Genomic DNA, 20878 nt, shown 5'->3' on the forward strand with positions numbered 1-20878 from the left:
TCGCCCTTTTGTTGGGGAATCTGATCTCTGGCGACCATGATGGGGGGTCTCTCTTATGCTTTGGAGGCAAGGAGTTCCCCTGCCCTTCTCATGGGAATGAGGGGGTTATCCGATTAGTCTTCTTTGCTTCCTGATGCCTATTCAGGACATCCTCCTACCACCCTGCATGAGTTTCGACCTTGTCTAGGAGTTCTTTTGGAGAGGGATCCGAATAAGGCGTTGTTTTCATCCAACCTTTGTTTGAAAGCTATGATAGCATTCAGTTCAGCACAAGACTCTATCTGTATCAAAATTTCCATAAAGTGTTGCATATAGGATCTCAATGCTTCGCCGTCCTTTTTCTTAATGTTGAAAAATGCATCGATCCGTTTCGGTTAGTGCTTGTTGCATGAGTATCTGTCGATGAACATTCTAAACAGCTCTTTTGAGGACTTGATTTGCCGCTCTGGTAACCTGTTGTACCACTGGAGTGCGGATCCAGATAGGGAAGCTTTGAACCCTTGACAAATGATGTGGTCATGCCTTTCGTCCTGTCCCTTGACAAACAATTTTGAATCTTGAATTTTAGAGCTTTTTGATATATCCGAATTATTTGAGTGGGGGCAACAAGAGAATTTGAGTGGGGCAAAACTCAAAGTAAGAGAAAGAATGCTTACGCAAGCTAAGTGAACGCAAAAATAAGATTGGTATCCTTACTTTCTCTCTCTCCAGCACATGGCTAACTCCGGGTCACTATAAGGTGTAGCCAGTTCCGGAAGCAAATCAAGTCCGGGTCCTTGTGATGTATGTGTTGTTGACTTGTCCAAGTCCGGAAGGCATGGCAGGTCTGGGTTTCACCAAGTTCTTAATGTCCAAGTCCGGATCATTGTAATACTTGGGATGTCCGGACTTGACAAATTTTGATTCCTTGTGCTAGCTCCTCATATACTAGGTTCGGCCTAATATACAAGGCTCGGGGCATGGTGATGAAAGGTCCGGCTTTCACGAAGTTTAGTCCCGGAATGTAATCCTAAGATCGGATCTTTGTGAAACATGGGCCGGATTGATCTGACCAAGTCCGAGTCATCGCAATATATTGCATGTCCGGATTTCACCAAGTTCCTCATGTCCAAGTCCGGATCATCACAAGGCATGGCAGGACTGGTTTTCAGCAAGTTCGGCTTAATATACAAGGTTCGGGGCATGGTCACGACAGGTCCGAATTTACAATTCCTTGCACTAAAGTAATGCGAAATTTTGCCAATACATTGCACAGAGAAAATCGAGGCATAAGACGTCATGTATATTTTTACCCGGCCTTTTTTTCTTAAGGGTTTGATTCACAACCCATGAATAAAAAAGGGGGGCATCTGTGTGTACATATTTTAGCAAATAAATATGTGACTCGTGACAACATCTTCTTAACGCTCGGGTATGGTCTTAGTGTGGGTAGGAAGTACCAGAACACATTTTAAGTCCAGGTCTTAACTAACTCACCTCTTAGGTTCGGGAGTGAAATAAGAAGAGGAGGTTCGGAATTGGTTGGAGTAGGCTCGGAGAACTGAAGGTTCGGAACTGGTTGGCCAGAATAGTAGGCTCGGAGAACCAATTCCTGACTATGAACTCCAAATCCGGAACTCAACTACTAGGTTCGGAGCAGGTTCGTGGGCTTTGGAACTAGTTGGAGTAGTAGGTTCGTATAACCAACTCCTAACTATGAACTCCAAATCCGGAACTTAACTACTAGGTTCGGAGCAGGTTCGTAGGCTTTGGAACTAGTTGGAGTAGCAGATTCGTATAACCAACTCCTAACTATGAACTCCAAATCCGGAACTCAACTACTAGGTTCGGAGCAGGTTCGTAGGCTTTGGAACTAGTTGGAGTAATAGGTTCGTATAACCAACTCCTAACTATGAACTCTAAATCCGAAGCTCAACTACTAGGCTCGGAGATCTAACTACTACTCTGAACCTAAACATGTTTTTCTATTGTTTAAGTCAATAAAGGAGACCTATTTGACTTGGGAAACATGGGGCTTCTAGAAAAGTCAAGATGAGACTTAACAAGAGACGGTCTCCTAGTTAAACACTAATTGGGAAACCTCATCTATTCATCAAGATGATACTTAACAAGAGACGGTTTCCTAGTTAAACACTAATTGGGAAACTTCATCTATTCTTATAAATATAATAGTTGAACTACGCTTTGAGTTTGATTCCTATTGACAGGATACGTAGGCAGCCATTAAAGAACGTGGTTCAACTCATCATCTTCTACATCTCTTCTTCTTCTTGATCCAATACTTCTCATTGTTCTTTGATCATCAACAAAATATTTGTGTTTCTAGATTAGAAAAAATCATCACACATCAGGTATCTCGCATTCCTCTTCTCTGACAGCAATGCTGCGAGTGGTAGCGCCACCTTTTGTCTTCTTAGTTCCTGCCATCACAACGTTAAGAGCGTTTAAACTAAATCAGTCGACCGAATGAATGTTACCTGCTACCGTTCCAGGCAGATGACACCGAAAGATGTAGGGGATTTTCTGAGTATCCTAGGATCCTCCTCTGCGGCGTGTGACGAAGAACTTTGGGATTAATGATGGAAAAGGGACGAGATGATTGAATGATCAGGGTTGAACCGCCTTGCAGCTGCCTACGTATATTCCTATGTGTTTAGAAGAATCAAACCCTATTGCACGTAGTTCCTAAGAGCGGATTCCTATTGTTTATATAGGAGGAGCCTTATGAGTCCTAGGGCTAGGGTTAACCTCACCGCTTATGAGTTTCCTTCCCTCTTTAGACTCTGCTTTCCTATTAGGAATCTTCTATTCTTGGAAGTCTGAATCTGGATCATATCTTATCAGAGGTAAGTTAACCCATCATGTATGGGAAGATTAGGCCCAAAAGGTAACTCTTAGAGATATGCCATTTTCATTCCTTCCTTATCATCAAGGACCGTCCTCCTCAGTTTTTTTTTGTTCAGGAACTGTCTATATCAGTTCCTAATGACGTGGAAAACTGTTATGTCCAGAGGCGGTTCATCACGTGACTAGCACATGTTTATGAAAAACTCGTGATAAACATGAGATTACTTATTCCCAGAACTAATCCGATGGTTCTCGTCTCATTCTGGGTATCTATAGTTCCAGGTTATTTCCTGTCCACGTGTCATTTAGTTATTGACGGGAAATCCCCCTTACAATATCCATATATATATATATGAAAGTATTGTTGTACATTGCGTTATTTATTATAAATAGCAGGGCAGTCACATCCTACCAAAAATTCATGCCAGTAGAGATTGATTTCTGGTAAATGAATTTGTTGAGGAAATTCAGAAAATAGTTGGTTTCAAGAATGCAATAGGTTTTTAAGAGTACAATTTAAGCAGGTAGTTTTTTAACATCAGTTATTCTTCTTGGTTCCGGTTCAGGACTTTGAAATACTAAACTGCTGATATTACATAGAACAAGCAAAACCATGGAGCTTTGACACAGTACATTGAAAGTTACACTCCAGTAATTTGTCTATGTTTTTTGCCTACTTATCTACTCAATTATTACTGATTTGAGTATTGGACAACGCATGTTCTGCTATAAAATCCTGTAATTTCTCTATGTTTTTTGGCTACACATCTACCTGATCAAATACTGCTTTGAGTGTTCAACAAGAAATGTATGTTATTATACATATACTATTGGGTACAGATTTGCATACATTGGAAATTTAAAATTTTATCTGTACATGGAAACTATTCTGAAAAGGATACTTGGGCAAACGAAAGTGCTTTTAAATGCTTCTTTTCCGCCTTAGGAAGTTAGGAGCCAATCTTGAAACAGTAAAAATCTCTCAGATTCAGTCAGTAATTCAGAATTTCCTCTAAATTTATGTATTGACATTTTTTCCACCTGAAAAATTCAGAGGGTTGTTTTCCAAGTTCCTGAAATCTCTTATGTCAACTCAGATGCGAATCAACAAGATTGTTAATACAATCCAAAGACCAAGCGGCCGTATGCTTTATCTTTTAGCGACTAGGATTTCTTTCTGACCATTCACCAACACACAGTTATTCCACTCTTTAGGTTAATTACCTTGGGCAGAAGTCACTGTGAGACATACTGGCAATTGAGAAGCTAGACGTCGCATTGAGCGGGTGCAGTATATCTTCAAAAATATAATTGAGCTCCATGTTTTTTTCATCAACGAAGGGTGGGTTTGTGGGTGCAGGGAGGTTCTCATCCTTCTTTGACAGCATTTCTAAAGCAGTTGACATGGCAGGTCGTAAAGAAGGGAGCTCCTGTGTGCACAAAAGTCCCACATGCACCACCCTCAAAATATCATTCTTAATGGATTTTCTATTGTTGTAGTTCTGTAACATCAAATTTGAATCAAAGATTTCGTCTGTCGTCCCTTCTCGGAAGTGCTTCCATGCCTATAACAACCAGTCCTCTTATATAAATATGAATAACTATACAGGGTATTGCAATTTTAAATGTACAGAGAGTATTGAAACTTACTGCTATTATGAGACTATCAGAAAGTTCGCTGTTCTTGTTTCGATTGTTCTGAGTTCCCGTAACAATTTCCAATAAAAGGACACCAAAGCTGTAGACATCAGCCTTTTCTGTCAACAAACCATGGGCTAGGTACTCAGGGGCCATGTAGCCTCTGCAGATTCAAACAACAAATGGTATTGTATTCTGTAGTACCCAACCAACCCATGTATACACAGACCTAACTGAGAACAAGATCTCAAGTGTATTATATTATTAATATACTGACGTTATCAGAGTCAATCATTATGTTAATGGAAATTAAGTAATGTGATGACCCGTCCAAAGGACAAGAAAAGAAAAATAGAAGTTGAGCCTAGCCTCTTAAAGATGGCTTTTCCCACTTGCATTGGCTTACCAAACAATAAGAAACATCTCAAGAAGGTGGGTTGAATTCACTTGCTTCTCACAGAATACAAATTTGATTTAGTTCATGTTACAACCTATTTTCCTCTCCTCTTTCACCAAATGCCTCTCTTCTCTTTTCTCTCTCTTTTCTACCTCCCCCTTTCCTTCCTTTCTTCCCCCTTTCTCTCCTCCCTCACTGTTCTCTTTATACCCCCTCCCCGCTCCCTCGTGACCTTCCATCTGTCCCTCCATCTCTCGGTCCATCGGTTGCCATGTGTAGGGTTTCCCCACGTGCCTTAGGTTTTTGCCTCGTGCCTCTGCCACACGCGTATCGCACTTGTCTGGTTCTCGGCTTACTTCCCCCTGATTTGCGGCCTTACATTGTCGGTTCCAAGCCCTCGGTATTCATCCCCTTTTCTCTATATCCCTTTGACCACGACCCTGACAGAGTGCTGCCCATTCCATAGTCTATCTGCCGCCAGTCTCTTGGCGTCATAATTTAGGTCGCTACAATGCCCCCTCTTGAGTCTGCGAACTTCCTGAATGTTTGTGGACTCGAGACCCACTTTTTTTTTTTTTTTTCCCGCCCTTTCTCCTTTCCTTGGCTTCTGTTCCACGCTAACCACCCCTCTTACACGTGTCCCACGCGTGCACCATTTGAATTGCCTTGTTTCTTGCCCCACCACGTGTCACTTTCCCTCTGGTTCATTTGTCGGCTCCTTGGTTTCTGTTCTGCTATTTTTACCCTTTTACCCCTCTCCTTCTTCAAATCTCACTCGCTCTTTCTCTCTCCCTCATTTACCTCTCCCTCTCCTCTTGGCTTTGCATCAGACGCCATTTTCATCGCTCTAACTCCTCTTTTACAACCTTCGCCTCACCCTTGTCGGCCGCCAGTTTCACCCCTTGGAGTTCTTCTTCCTCCCTCTCTCTCTTTCCAGCACTTGCCCAGACGCTCACCCTTGCCTTTGGATCATCACATCAGGTTGGTTGTTTTTATTGTCCTTTCATTCTTGCATTTCTTTTTGTGAAACCATTCATCTTCCATTTCTTCCCACACATGTCGGACTCTCAATCAGAGGATCCGACTTCTTTTCGATCTAACACTGTGGCGTCCCCTCCTCCCGCGGGCTCTACTGCGGCCCCCTCCACCTCCAATCGACCCTTCAAGTTGCCTCCGCCTCCTCCTAGATCCCGTCGACCTAATTTAGAGGCGATTAGGGTTGGCTATGGCATCCCGAATGATGTCCTCATCGAGCACGTGCCTGACGTGACTTATTTTCCTCATCTTGTTCCCAACAGACCGGGGTGTCTAGTGGCCACGGTTGGTCAAATTGTTTCAGGTTTGAGATTCCCACTGTCATTACTGGATGTTGAAGTGTGCAATCATTTCAATATTCGCCCTTGCCAAGGTATAGGCAACTTCTGGCGTATCATGTATGTATGTCATTTACGACATCATTTCGCACTACTACATACGAAAGAGCACCAAGGACGTGAGTGTGGGCTATCACTCATTTCTGTGTCTATCCCGGCAAACAATCTTTTGTTCTCCGAATCACTTCTTCAGACAAAACCTGGCATCATTACCCCTTGTACATCCCTGGCAATTTTATGTCCGCAGCTATACCTCCCGACGTGACTCTTAACCATCTCACCTTTCTGACCCGTGGTGAGTTTCGTTATGTATTTCTTTATCCCATGTGCACTATAATGCGAGCTAATTCTTTATCTCTCTCTTATACAGGGTGGAGGACTGACTCCAAGTCCAGCTTCTATACCGGGGTCACCTCTGCAGTATTTGAGCAGCTTCGCAATCTGGGCCCCTCTCAAGCAGAGGTTCTCGGCATTGATCCCTCTCTTGGGACTCCCCTATTGACAAACCCCACATTACACACCCTCGGCAAATATTCTGCTCCTTTCTACCGCCCACCGCCGCGCTTAAAAACGAAAGCCACGGCCCTCTCCTTCTCCCACCTCAGTACCCCGTCCTACCAAACACAAATCCCACAGCCGCGGCTTCACCAGAAAAACCACCACCTCCCAAGCCCAGGCCCTAGCCCTTGCTGAGATTGCACGCAAATCCACCGCTGACCTTCCCACTCAATCTTGTAGATTCACCTCTTCGTCCCTCCACTCTATCTCTGATTGGGAGGATCAATACATCTCTCCCTGCACCACTCCTATAGACTCATCCCCTCTTCCCATGGACGTTACTAAGATCAGGTTCTTCGACAGCAACTCATATGAGAAAGTGACGGAGATTGCTGCCATCCCGTCGGTCTCTGTTCCACCTGACCCCTCTGCAGTTGCGGATCCTTCCTCCGGTGAACCCCCTCTCAAGCGCAGCAGGCCCTCCTCATCCACTGAACCCGCTGCTGCAGCTCCCCTCCCGACCCCGTCCCACCATCTCGGCAAAGACACTAAACACTCATCACTAGGGTCTGCGTCCCCCGAGATGTTTTGCCCTACTTTCAAAGTCCGCGGTCGCCATGTCAACGTCTCTGATTCTGCTCTAGAAAATCTGGTCGTGGCCTCTGCCATGTTCTATGGTACCCATCTCCCCTGTGACTTGGCCTACGCAGACTCTGGCACTTTTGAACAATACCGCACCTCCCTCTATGCTGGCTGGGAGAAGGTACCCACCTTTTTCTCTGTTCATTACTCTCCTTTGCCTTTGTATATTCTAACCTCCCCATCATTTGCAGGTGAGCCTGGATATGTCCTATATGATCCGTGGCCTCTTCTCCTCCTTGAATACCATTGAGTCCCTCGAAAAGGAGGTTGGTGGTCCCAGTGGATTGAGGGCCACCTGCACCCGACTCCAAGCAGAACTTGATGTCGCGGCCATGGCGAAACTTCGAGTCGAAGATGAGCTGAGGACCGCGGAAGCTGTCCATCAAAAATTCATGGATGGAGTAAATGACCGCTTGAGTAAGCAGCGGGAAGCCCTCCTCCTCCAACACACTGAAAGCACCAACGCTCTTCTCTCGCAGCACACCCAAGATATGGAGCAGCTGCGGATAAGTTTCAAGGCTCAAGCTGATAAGCGGGTGGCTAAAAAACTCTGTGAGGAACACGCCCGGCTGACTAAAGAAGGTCGTCTCCTCTACCTGAAACCCAGGATGCTGCGGATGCCGTTGAAAACACTGTCACCTTGCCTTTTGAAGATCCTGTTGATGCATGTACTACTCTCGACCCTGCTGCTACCTCCAATGAACCGAACGCCCCCATCGACGGCCCCCTTCAAGACTTAGATTAGCTTCCTTATTGGCTTTCCCTTTGCCTCTCGGGCTTCCTTTTGAATGTATTTAGCTGTTTTGTAACTAACTTTGGCATTGGTAGCACTTAGTTATTATTTTTGGTGACGCTCAATTACCCGATTTGCAATACTCTATTTCCCCATCTTGTTCTTATCTCTATTTGTTATGATTATGGTATTACCAGTGATGCCCCCATGTGTGCCTCAAACACCTCTTCCGCGAAGGGCTCGTCCCGCTTCGCGAGCTTTAGTACTCTATGCACCCTGTTGGGGCAGCTCTTCCTGCCCCGAACTTGACATGGGTCTTTCATCCGCGAAGGACTCCTCTCCCTCGCAGTCTCTCCAGCAGATTGTCGGGATTTCTCTATGCCCCCATGTGCATAGGCCGCAATGACTTTTGAGGGCGCAGCTCGTCCTACGCCCTATTTGATTTCAGCCCCTCGCCCGCAAAGGACTCCTTTCCCCAAGCGATATCTACCATGATGGTTTGAAATGTGTATGACAAAGTATATTCTTTCCTCAGAAGTGCTATGGTATTATATATTTACAAACAACTCCAGTGTTTTGTTATGGATCTCCATTACATTCAAACGTAGAATTTTTTTAACATTCTCACATTCCACGGCTTTTCTATTACTTTTCCCTCCCCTGTCCGTAGCTTGTATGTGCCAGCCCCTCCTACCTCGACCACTGTATAGGGCCCCTCCCATTTCGGGCCCAGCTTTCCGTCGTTCTCTTTCTTGGTACTGGGCGTCACTCGTCGCAACACTGAATCCCCTATTCTGGACTATCGCGGCTTGACTCTTTTGTTATACCGTCTCTGAAGGCGTCTGTGATACTCCTCTAGTCTGATGAGTGTCGCGTCCTTTCTCTCTTATGCTAAAGTCATATCTGCTGCCAGTATGCTCTCATTTAGCCCCGTTTCCACCGTTTTGTTCGCGTTGTAGCTACCACCATTTCTGAGGGGATCACGGACTCGACTATGTAAGCTAAAGAGAAGGGAGTTTCACCAGTTGACGTTCGAGGCGTGGTCCTCTAAGCCCAGAGAACATGATTCAGCTCATCTGCCCATGCGCCTTTTTTACCCTCTAGCTTTCTTTTGAGATTGTTCATAATAGTCTTATTAGAAGATTCTGCTTGCCCGTTGCATTCTGGATTGTATGGAGTAGAGAACTCTTGTTTCACCTTGTATGCTTGTAAGAACGCCTGCACCTTGGATCCTGTGAACTGGGTTCCATTGTCCGCTATGATAATATACGACAATCCAAATCTACAGATGATGTTCTCCCATAAGAATTTAATCACTTATGCTTCCTTCACCTGTTGCAGGGATACAGCCTCGATCCATTTGGTAAAATAGTCTGTGGCCGCTAGCATGAACCTCCTTTTGCCGCTGGCCATGGGCAGCAGACCCACTATATCCATTGCCCACATCGCAAAGGGCACAGACTAGACACACTATGTAGTGATTCTGCTGGCGCAAAGATCATCTTAGCAAATCTCTGGCATTTATCACACAGCTTAGCATATTTCACAACATCCCTCTTCATGTGGGGCCAAAAGTAGCCTTGTGTTATCAATCGGTGCGCCGTTGTTCTGCCCGCCGAATGGCTTCCACAATCTCCCTCATGTAACTCCGCCAGCACCTCTATGGCCAGCCTTGGCCCGAGACATTTCAACAAAGGCCCGTTAAAGTTCTTTCGATATAACTCTCCTTCTATCAGAACGTACCTCCGAAAAGTTTGCTCCAATCTCCTTTTCTCCTTTTTATCTGTTACCAAGTCCCCAGACAAAAAACTTTTGATAGGCTTCATCCAACTCTCCTCTTCCTCCTCGGCTTGACATATCTTCGCCCCTTCCTCTTCCACTTCCTCGGTACTGGGTTTCTCCAATCGTTTTATCTTTATCACTCTTTCTTCAGAATCGGGTATTGCCGCGGCCACATATGCTAAGGCATTGGCATGTCTGTTCTCGCCGCGACCCAGATGTATGAACTTGTTCTTTGTAAACCTGGTGGCCCTCTTTTGCAATACTTTCAAATATTTTGCCATCCGTGGACATCGTGCGACAACCCCCCATTTGCCTGACACACTACCAAATTCAAGTCCGAGTACACCGTCAGCTCTTTTACGCCCACATCCTCAGCCATTCACATACCCGCTATCACCACCTCATACTCTGCCTCATTGTTGGATGCCGCGAATCCTAATTTCATGGTTAACTCCATCTTGTTGTTCTATGGTGTAACCAATACCACCCCTATCCCACTGCAGGCGTCTGTGGCTAACCCGTCGGCGAATACTCTCCACCCATTTCTCTTGTCCCAGGGGTCCACCCAATCCTGCTCAATGGCTTTCTCCGGTTCCATGACCATCTCTTCCCCCCAGGTGGGGTCCTCCGCTGGGAACTCTGCTAAGAATTCTGCCACCACCGCGCTTTTCCGCTCCCGATTTGTATCAGATTTCAGATGAACTCAACATTACTGCCCATTTCAGCATTCTCCCAGATTTTTCCGCTTTCAACGCTTGTTTTAAAGGCAGATTTGTCACTACCACTACTGAGTGAGCTTCAAAATATGGTTTCAACTTCAAGGTAGAGAAAACCAATGCCAATGCATACTTTTCTACTATACTATACCGGGTCTCGGCATCCAGCAATGTTTTACTTTGGAAGTACATCGGCTTCTCTAACTTATCCACGATTCGGACTAGCACTGAGCTAACTACATACTCCGTGACCCCCAGATGCAAGTAAAGTTTTTCTCCCTGTTCCGGTCGCGACAATAGAGGGGCTTTACCTAGATAACTCTTCAACTCCTGAAATGCCTCCTCACACTCTGCGGTCCATACGAAATCTGGAGTGTTTCTTAGCAAACGATACAGCGGCCTACACTTGTCCGATGACTTTGAGATGAATCTATTCAAGGCCACGACCCTTCCCACAAGTCTCTGAACCTCTTTGACGTCCTGAGGCAACGACATATCCACCAAGGCTCTTATCTGCTCAGGGTTGGCCTCTATTCCCCGGTAAGTAACTATATACCCCAGAAACTTCCCCGTGGTAACGCCGAATGTACACTTATCTGGGTTAAGCTTCAGATTGTGTGACCGCAGTATATCGAACATCTCTTTCAGACCCTCTAAATGTTCCTACTCTGACATACTCTTCTCCACCATGTCATCTATGTAAATCTCAATCCCCTTTCCGATCTTGTTTTCAAATATTTTCTCCCCTAGCCATTGAAATGTAGCCCTGACGTTCTTCAACCCAAACGGCATTCTCGTATAACAATACGTACCACCTTCTACCACGAAGGCTGTCTTCTCCTGATCTAGCCCATACATGGCGACTTGGTTGTATCCCATAGATGCGTCCATTAAAGAGAATATTTTGAACTCTGCGGTTCTATCCACCAACTTGTCCACTCTCGGCATGGGGTAGCTGTCTTTAGGACATTCTGAAATCACGTCAGTGAAGTCAACACACATACGGACCTTGTCATTCTTCTTCGGCATTGCGACCATATTCGACAACCAGTCGGTGAATGCCACCTCTCGTATTATACTTGCCCCCTTCAACCTCGCAACCTCTTCGCGAATTCCTTCGGCGTACTTTGGCCTAATGCCTCGCATCTTTTGTCTTACTGGCTTAGCGTCTTTCCTTATGTGTAACTGATAACATGCGAATTCTGGGTCCAATCCGGTGACCTCCTCAATCGTCCATGCAAATACCTCTTTATTGGCAGACAAAAATTGTACTAATTTAACCTTCCATTCCTCAGACAAGCTAGAACCTATTGATGTGAACTTCTCCTCATCGCCTTCCCCTAAATTCACTACTTCTATCTCATCCAGGGTTTTCGGCCCCTCCGCCGACTCCTCCCCGGTGGTACACTGTAATTGCTATGCTTGCCTCTTCCTGGGATGTGAAGTCTCTCCCTCTGATCTGCGGATCAATCTCTTCACTGTACTTTGATGATTGTTTTTGGCTATCACCTGATCCCCGCGGACCTCATATACCCCAGTAGGGGTAGGGAATCGGATCACTTGGTAGTATGTAGAAGGGACCGCTTTCATCTCATGAATCCACCTTCTTCCCAGGATAGCATTGTATTGTGAATCGGCATCCACCACTTTGAACCTCGAGAACACTGTAACCGGTCCCGTGGTCACTGGGAGCAGGAGCTCCCCTAAAGGCTCCGTCATGCTTCCGTTGAACCTATACAAATTTGTCGGCGAGGACCTCAACTGCTTCCTTTCTATCTTCATTTCCTCCATTGTCCCTATAAACAACAAATCCACCGCGTTGCCGCAGTCCACTAACCCTTTTCACCATGTAATTTCCCATCGCCACCATGATCACCAACGCATCCTCATGCGGGGAATCAACTACTTGAAGATCCGCATCGGTGAACACTATGCTTCCCCTACCACTCACAGACCATGGGGTCGCCTGCGAATGGCCTGCCGACTCATGGACCTGTTGTATGCTCGCCGCTCGCCTTATCCTGTCTCGGTGTGCGATGTGGCTCAATATCTCTCCACTGAAGATTACGTTGATCGTTCCCAATATCCTTCCCTGGGTTGGTGCTTGCTCTGCTTTCTCTTCTCCTGTTATAAACTCCTTCAACAATCCTTTCCCTATCATCCTCTAAATCAACCACCTCAACGCGTAACAGTCGTCCGTCTCATAGTTATGTATCTGATGGTATGCGCAATAGGGCTTGCCTTACACATCCACTGGTTTGGTTCGCGGACCTTCATACCCCTGCAAATTCTGAATTAGCGGTAATATCTCGCTCAGTGACCTATTCAGCGGCACTTGTTCTACTTCGCGATAGGGTTTTCTATCTCCGCTCTCCCTCCTAGCCTCTTTTTTGCCCCTCTCGGGCCGCAACGAATGTCCTTGGTATCCACTGCCTCCTCTGTCAGATGACTCATATCCCCGACGGTCCTCGCGTTTTTCTAGTGATAACACTGCCTCCCCCGGCCTTCTCACCTCCTTTTGCATTGTGTCTTCGTACCTGATGTACTTCTCCACCCTCATGTATAGATCCTACAATGTCACAATTTCATTCTTGGCTACCGACTCGTGTACCCTCGTTCCCAGACGCAATCCTCTCTCGAAAGCTATCACCGCAGTCCTTTCATCTAGATTCTCTACTTTCAAGGTCTCAGCCTTGAATTTGCACAAGAAATCCCTCACCGACTCCGCGGACCTTTGTCTTAGATTGAACAAGGCTGCGATATCAACCAATCGTTTCTTCTGGTGTATAAAGTGATCAATGAAAGCCTGCTCTAACTCCTGAAAGCTATTAATACTTTTAGACGATAACCTGTAATACCAGTCAGATGCTCTCCTTTTTAAGCTTGCCGGGAACATCATGCACCTCAACTCATCATACCGCAGCTCCTGCCATAGTGGCATCTGCTGCGGGAAATGGTGAATGTGGTCCGCGGGGTCTCCAGTCCCATCATACCTTTCGAACTTTGGCTAGTTGAATCTCTTTGGCACTTCGGACTTCTAGATCGTGTCAGCCAGCGGGTTGCGGTTCAATCCTGCCACCACCTGGCTTGCCACACCCCCCACGCCTTTGGCCTGTTCCAGATTAGCTTTCAGATCGTTGGCGATCATTTCCCTCACTTGCTCCTTCGTGAGTCCAGTCACCGCCTGATCTGCCACATCCGTCCTCCCTTCCTCCTCTCTCTCTGCTTCCGACGTACACCTCCCTTTCTGACTCCTCTATTGTCTCTTTCTCTCTCCTCAACCCTTCATTTTCTTCTCTCAACCTTGTTATCTCCTCATGTAACAACCTTGTTTCCTCTGACTTTGACACTACCGTCTCTTCCCTACCTTGATCTCCCCCTTCACTCCTTACTGACTCCACATCCATCTCGATGACCTTCGCCTTTTTCGGTTGGCCCACTCCTCTTTTCACCTTCGTCGCCATTTCTCTACTTGCCTCTCTCGGTCCCCACAGACAGCGCCAAATGTTACAACCTATTTTCCTCTCCTCTTTCACCAAATGCCTCTCTTCTCTTTTCTCTCTATTTTCTACCTCCCCCTTTCCTTCCTTTCTTCCCCCTTTCTCTCCTCCCTCACTGTTCTCTTTATACCCCCTCCCCACTCCCTCGTGACCTTCCATCTGTCCCTCCATCTCTCGGTCCATCGGTTGCCACGTGTAGGGTTTCCCCATGTGCCTTAGGTTTTTGCCTCGTGCCTCTGCCACACGCGTATCACACTTGTCTGATTCTCGGCTTACTTCCCCCTGATTCATAGCCTTACACTGTCGGTTCCAAGCCCTCGGTATTCATCTCCTTTCCTCTATATCCCTTTGAATGCGACCCTGACAGAGTGCCTCCCATTCCATGGTTTATCTGCCGCCAATCTCTCAGGCATCATAATTTAGGTCGCTACAGTTCACAAAGACATGATAAAGACACGGTATACAGAGAGAGCTCTTGTAAGTTAGTGAGGTTCAAGAGTGCATTCTTAAATAGCGTGTGAGAGCATTCATTGCTATACAAGATCTACTCTTGTGCTTCTACTTCTTGTAGTTATACTATTCATCTTCACCTCGTGAATGTAGCATATAGGCTACATATATATCCTTGTCTCGTTGTGTGGCATGTTTTACATTATTTTTCTTTCTTTGCTATTTTCACTTGTTGTCGGTTGCAAGATCTGGTTTGTGATTATTGTAATGTGCTTTCTGTGTGCTGAACATAATTTTTAAGGACAAACTACTCTTATGCATCAAGATAATTCCTTGTGGCGAAAGAATGTATACTTACAATGTCCCCGCAATGACAGTGCTAATGTGGCTTTTATCATCTTGAAAAGTCCTTGCCAATCCTAAAATCTGCAATTTTTGCTCGGAGCTTTGCATCCAATAGAATATTGCTGGCTTTTATATCTCTGTGGATGATTCTGACGTTTTTGTTCTCGTGAAGGTAAACCATACCTTCTGCAGTCCCCATGATTATGTCAAATCTCCTCTGCCAGTTTAATGCTTTACTCTTGTTTGCATCTGTTATGTTTATCAAACAACAAGGACCTTATTATAGGTGAAATTATTGTAACAAGGACCTTAATCTCAGTAAGGTTTTTTTTTTCCGTTAAACTTCTCAGTCAGGTTTTTGGATGGAAAAAGATAGGCTATAAAAAAAAACAGAATCAGCTTAGCAGTGGTATAGTAAATCTTGTTCAGGACAGTCATTTCTAGGCTGCTTGTTTCATCTCCTTTTGCATTCTTTCCGATTCAGTCCACAAGAGACTAACAACTTTCTAGAAGAATGATTGAAGTGAAAATTACCAAATAGGAAGTGATCGAGACTCATGTTTGGGAGGTATTCATAAACTAGAAGACTCTCAGGTCCAAGACAACTGCAGCCCAACAATCTAACCAGATTTTTATGCTCCACACTGCTTATCAAGTTAACTTCATTGTAAAAATCTGCTGCCCTATTTCTGTTGTTAACGAAAAGCCTTTTCACGGCAATATCTCTTCCATCAGCTAGAACTCCCTGGAAGAGGGAAATAGTTGAATTCAGAAAAAAATTAAAGAATGTATTATATGTTAGTAGCCTAATTTATGCATATCTTGGTCAAATTAATGTACCTTATACACTACGCCAAATCCTCCTTGACCAAGTTTGTTGGCATCATCAAAATACCCGGTGGCCTTCTGAAGCGTGGAGAACTTGAAGTTTAAGCTACTGTCACGAAGGGTACTTGCCATTTTGACTGCTTCATTTGAACCTAGAAATTAATAAGGAAAACAAGGGACAAGATCATTGTCCTGCCACACTTTTACATTCATTATTAGACATATGCCCAAGGCTTTCTAAATTTCTGAAGCTCAATTATTTCTACCTAAAAAGTGTTTGTTTAATCCAGCAAATGGTGAATCATAGATGACCTGTACTTACATTCCAGCCAAGCTTAATATTACTTTCTTGATATTCAAAAATCACAAGTGATGCACTATTTTCAGAGCTAATTGATACTTGTAGAAGGTTATGACAAAGAAGCTTAACTATACCTCTTCTTTTCTTTTGCAGCATTCTGTTCTTCTGAATATGAAGTCCAATTACTGCCGCAATCATAGCGGCAGCCACAGAACTGACAGCAATTGCTATGATCACTCTTTTGCTCACTATAAAACAATTTATGCAAACACTTAACTGCGTATAGCATATCCACCAATGTATGAAAACTGTTTCCTATACTGATAGCGAAGACATCAACTTACAAATATTAGTTGCATAGCAAATTAGCATGATTCAAATCATGATTCTGGTGATAAATGCTATCAGTACAATGAATGCAATCGATCAGTTGTGTATATGTATGTGTTTAGCATATAATGTAAGTTTAGTTGCTTTACCTTTGGCATCTCCACCGCCATGTTCCTCATTCAGAAAATTTCTGTTAGAATATCTCAGGAAACACCCTGTATTCATAACTCGCCCTTCTGACCAAGGTAAGCATTTCATAATTGACGCCGATGCATTATCCAAGCATGTTCTGCAAGAGCTTGAGTTTAGTGTCCTCCAGCAGTTTGCCAGCACATATGCTGACTCATTTTCAGAACCTGATACCAGCACTTTAGGCCTTGCAAATCCTCCATTGTTATATGGTGCCTCTCTAACTGCATCCAATAAAGCTCTCCTTGCAGACTCCTGGAACCTTGAACCTTTCTTTGTTGCATTCCCACACAAGGTGTTGTCCTCTGGACTGGTAATTTCATCATAGAAGCTGTAATTTGCCACACGCATAAAACAACCATCGAGGTAGATATGCCCTGAGTTATAAGGATAGCACCCGGGTAGACGAATATGTACCTCTGTATAACATAGTGCACAATCAACCAAGCTGAGGTCACCGTAACACTGAGCAAGGCCGTAGTTTGCATCTGGTCCAGTGCCCACCCTTGTCAATCCAAAACCAGAATTTGCCATTTGATCCCTGACTCTCTCCATCATTGTAATGAAGTTGGTGAAAAATATAGTAATGTTATTCTCTAGTTGAGTTCCACACTGAAAATTAACTACTTCAGCTCTCGGTTCACTTACTGTTGTTTTAACTAGTAAATATAGGATCATAATAAACACAAGAAGAACGGAGGGAACTACTTTCTTCATTGATCTTGAGGGTCTGTTAGAAAAATGGAACACGCAGAAAATAGATAACAACATACAAATATAGTCATCATAAAAAGTCTACATATTTTTCAATATATGCGCGTTTAATAATTATTCTCTATTGGATTTGTTAAGCGTCTCTTTCTGATTTTTTAAGTGCCTCAATTCTTTGTCATATTTTAATAAAATTTTTGTAGTTTTGTCGTCAACCATTTTGGGACATGTTCACACTGATTGCTTCAAAAGAAAGTGCCGGCTGAGCAGATGCTCTTTGGTTCATAATTTGCACTATTTAAATCAAAGGAAATAATGTGTTTTTTAATTACTAGTGGGTACGCGGGTTGCCTGCTCGTGTTCCTCAAGTTGGTCACCCATAGACTAGACGGTAGACCATAGGGATGCTATAATTTCTGATTGGTTTCTATGGCATTAACAAAAGTACTCAAGCAGTCAATATTGTAACATAATTGAGTAGGAGATAAATTATATTTTACGAGTTCTTTTCCTGATTTGTGATGGTTTACGTCCTCACCAAACGCGTTTCTTGGAAAATACAGAGTCCAAATTGTTGAGTCCCTCACCTCGTGAAATATTGGAAACTGGTTTCGTTTTGGAAACCAATTGTGATGGTTTTTAATTCTTTTAGGAAACCAAATTGGAATTTGGGAGTCTATAAATACTCTCATATGTTAGTATAACACAGAAGTGAGAAAAAAACCAATTTTGAGAACAATTAAAATTGAGAGAAAACCGTTACAAAGAGATAAAATTTGTAAAGAGAGAGATTTGTAGAAAAGAGATCTAGTAAGTATTGGAGAGACTTGTGAGGAGTGATTGTAATATTCCTTTCAATCTTATAAAGGATTTGCTCTTGTGCATTAGGTATCATTGGCTGAACCACGTTACATGTTGTGTTGTGGTATGTTTTACTTTCTTTGTATTATTATTACTTGTTTGTGACAGTTGTTGATTGCTTAGAGAGTTATGCTTGCTAGGTTGGTTGTAGTGAAAGTTTAGATTTTTTGATTGGAGTAGTAAATTGTCCAAGTGCAAGCTATCTTAGTGGAGATCGATTGATATCGTTTTCCTTAATAAGTGGTATCGGAGTCGTGGTTAGATTAATCACAGAAGTTCGTTATCCAAAACTTGCCCAAAATGTGTTTGATAAAATTCCTGAGAGGTTTGAGTTGAAATAGCTTGTTGAGATGGACCATTATGTAAACACTCGCATAACTAGTCTGAATAGAGGTAATTACACTATTTGGAAAGCCAAGATGGAATACTTGCTCTATTGCAAGAACTTGGCACAGCCCATTGAGAATGGAGGAGTAAAACCAGATGTAATAGCAACGGCTGATCAGTGGAGTAAGCTTGACAGAAAAGCAATTGGGTACATTTGATAGTGGATTGATGATAATGTCTTTCACCATATATCCCAAGAGACTACCGCTTCTGGCTTGTAGAAGAAACTCGAAGACCTATATGAGAGGAACTCGGTCGAAAACAAGGTACTTCTCATTAAGAAGTTTGCTAACACGAGGTACAAAGAAGGTTCCTCAATGTCTGAGCATCTTAATGAAGTACAGAATACCATTAATCAGTTGTACTTGATGAAGATTGATATGGGTGACGAAGTTGAGGCTTTGTTACTATTAAACTCTCTACCTGATAGTTGGGAGACTTTAGCAATTTCTCTTGGCGAAGCCGCTAAGGATGGAATAATTACTATGGAGATGGCTACCGGGGCATTGTTGAAAGAGGAGACAAGAAGGAGTTCACAAAGCAACTCCTCTCACTCAAAGATCCTTGTCACGAGAAGTAGTGGTAAGTGCAGAAAACCATCTCATTCTAGAGGTGATGACAAAAGCAAATCTAGGGGTGAAGCTAAAACTCATAAGGCAGATAGACAATTTTTTTTTTTTTTTTTTTTTTATAAAACAACTAGGGGTTAGGGTACCCCCAACCTTTATTTATATTAAGTTATCAAGTACAACTTCCCTTCTTTATCCCCTTTGATCAATTCACTAATTTTGTGATCCATGGGGGGCATAAAGTACAAAGTTTCATTACATTCACTAATAACATCTAAGTCCGTAGTATGTAGCTTTGACATATAGTCTGCCACCTGGTTACCTTCCCTCAGAACATGTTTGAAGTTTACTTCTTCAAACTTCATTAGCTCCACAAGAATCTAGGCCACTAATTTGCAACAGTTCTATGGTGGGTCTTCTTTTTTGGTCAGCATCTTCACAACTCGCATTGAGTCAGCTTGCACTTCCAATCTCATGATATTCATAGCTGCCACCCCTTTAAGCCCTTGAAGTACTCCTAACAGTTATTGATGTAAAACTGATAACTTCTTTGAGCTTCCAGTGAACGCCATTTGCACATCCCCATTCCAATTTCGCAAAGCCCCTCCATAACCAACTCTTCCATGTTGTAGCGAGCTATCTGTGTTTAAGGTCAGCATGTTAGTGGTTGGCTTCTCCCACTTTACCCACTTCTCTTCTCTCTGTTTGAAACTAACCACGATGCCTAGTCTTGTCAACACCATTCTCATAGTCCCATCTTCCTTTACCTTATCCAGTGATTTCCCGATATACACTCTCATGTTGTTCAATGCCTTGAAGCTTACAGATTCAGCATATAAGAATATCTTCCTTTTGATAAGACAGTTCCTTTCATTCTATATAGCTTGCACAGTTGCATAAGTTAAAGCCCTTAGAACTTCAGACGCCACTGAGTTCCCCCTACATAGTCTCATAAGGTAGTACCACTCATTATGTGAGGATCTCACTCTATCAGGTAACCCCATTGCTTTCTTGAAGTCTTTCCAGACAACTTTCGAGTAAGGGCAATCAAAAAACAGGTGAGCAGAGCTTTCTTCTTGTACATTACACAAACAACACTTCGAAACCCTTATCACTTTCTTGGCCATCAATCTATTTTGGGTGGGAAGTGAACCAACGAATAACTGCCATATTGTGAAAGAGTGTTTGGGTACTAAGAGCTTTCCCCAAACAATCTTGAACCATTTAACATTGCTCCTCACATTCTTAAGAGTAGCATATGTAGAGGAAAAAGAGACTTACCAGAACTTGAAAGAGTCCAAATTATTTTGTCTTCTAGCAAGTACGAATTAATCTCTATATCCATGATCCAATGTTTAGCTTCACAATCAGGGAGGTCAGTAATGCTCCTGCCCCATCCTCCATTAACAATCATTGAAGCAATTGCAGCACTCTCTGGCACGTGGGCTAGCACTTCATTTGCTTGGGCATTCAAACTTAGAGGACTTGCGCACCAAAGGTCATGCCAGAAATTGGCGTTGTGTCCATCAACTATGCTATATATAATATATTTCCAAGATGTCTCTCTATGCTTTAATATCTCTCTCCACACCTATGAACAGTCCTTTGGCACCTTCATGGTCCAAAAATGTTTGTTCTTGATATGATTCTCCCATGAACATTTTACCCATAAACAATCAATTTTTTGGGTCAATTTCATTACTAGTCCATAATAGGCAGCTTGGTTCCAAACCCTTGGGTCCACCATTCCTAGGCCTCCATGCTCTTTGGCTAGTCTCAAG

General features: G+C 43.6%; 1 pseudogene across 1 annotated transcript; it reads right to left on the minus strand.

The window, feature by feature from the left end:
* Window positions 1–3571: 3571 nt before the first annotated feature.
* Window positions 3572–17527, minus strand: LOC147497740 (cysteine-rich receptor-like protein kinase 2; annotated as a pseudogene). Its single transcript, XR_015195230.1, has 7 exons — window positions 16530–17527; window positions 16185–16298; window positions 15762–15901; window positions 15456–15666; window positions 14935–15170; window positions 4498–4648; window positions 3572–4412 (listed from the first exon to the last, which is right to left on the minus strand). The product of XR_015195230.1 is annotated as a cysteine-rich receptor-like protein kinase 2 (transcript).
* Window positions 17528–20878: the final 3351 nt, after the last annotated feature.

Source organism: Coptis chinensis, chromosome 5, assembly GCF_015680905.1.
Source record: "Coptis chinensis isolate HL-2020 chromosome 5, ASM1568090v1, whole genome shotgun sequence".
Lineage (NCBI taxonomy): Eukaryota > Viridiplantae > Streptophyta > Magnoliopsida > Ranunculales > Ranunculaceae > Coptis > Coptis chinensis.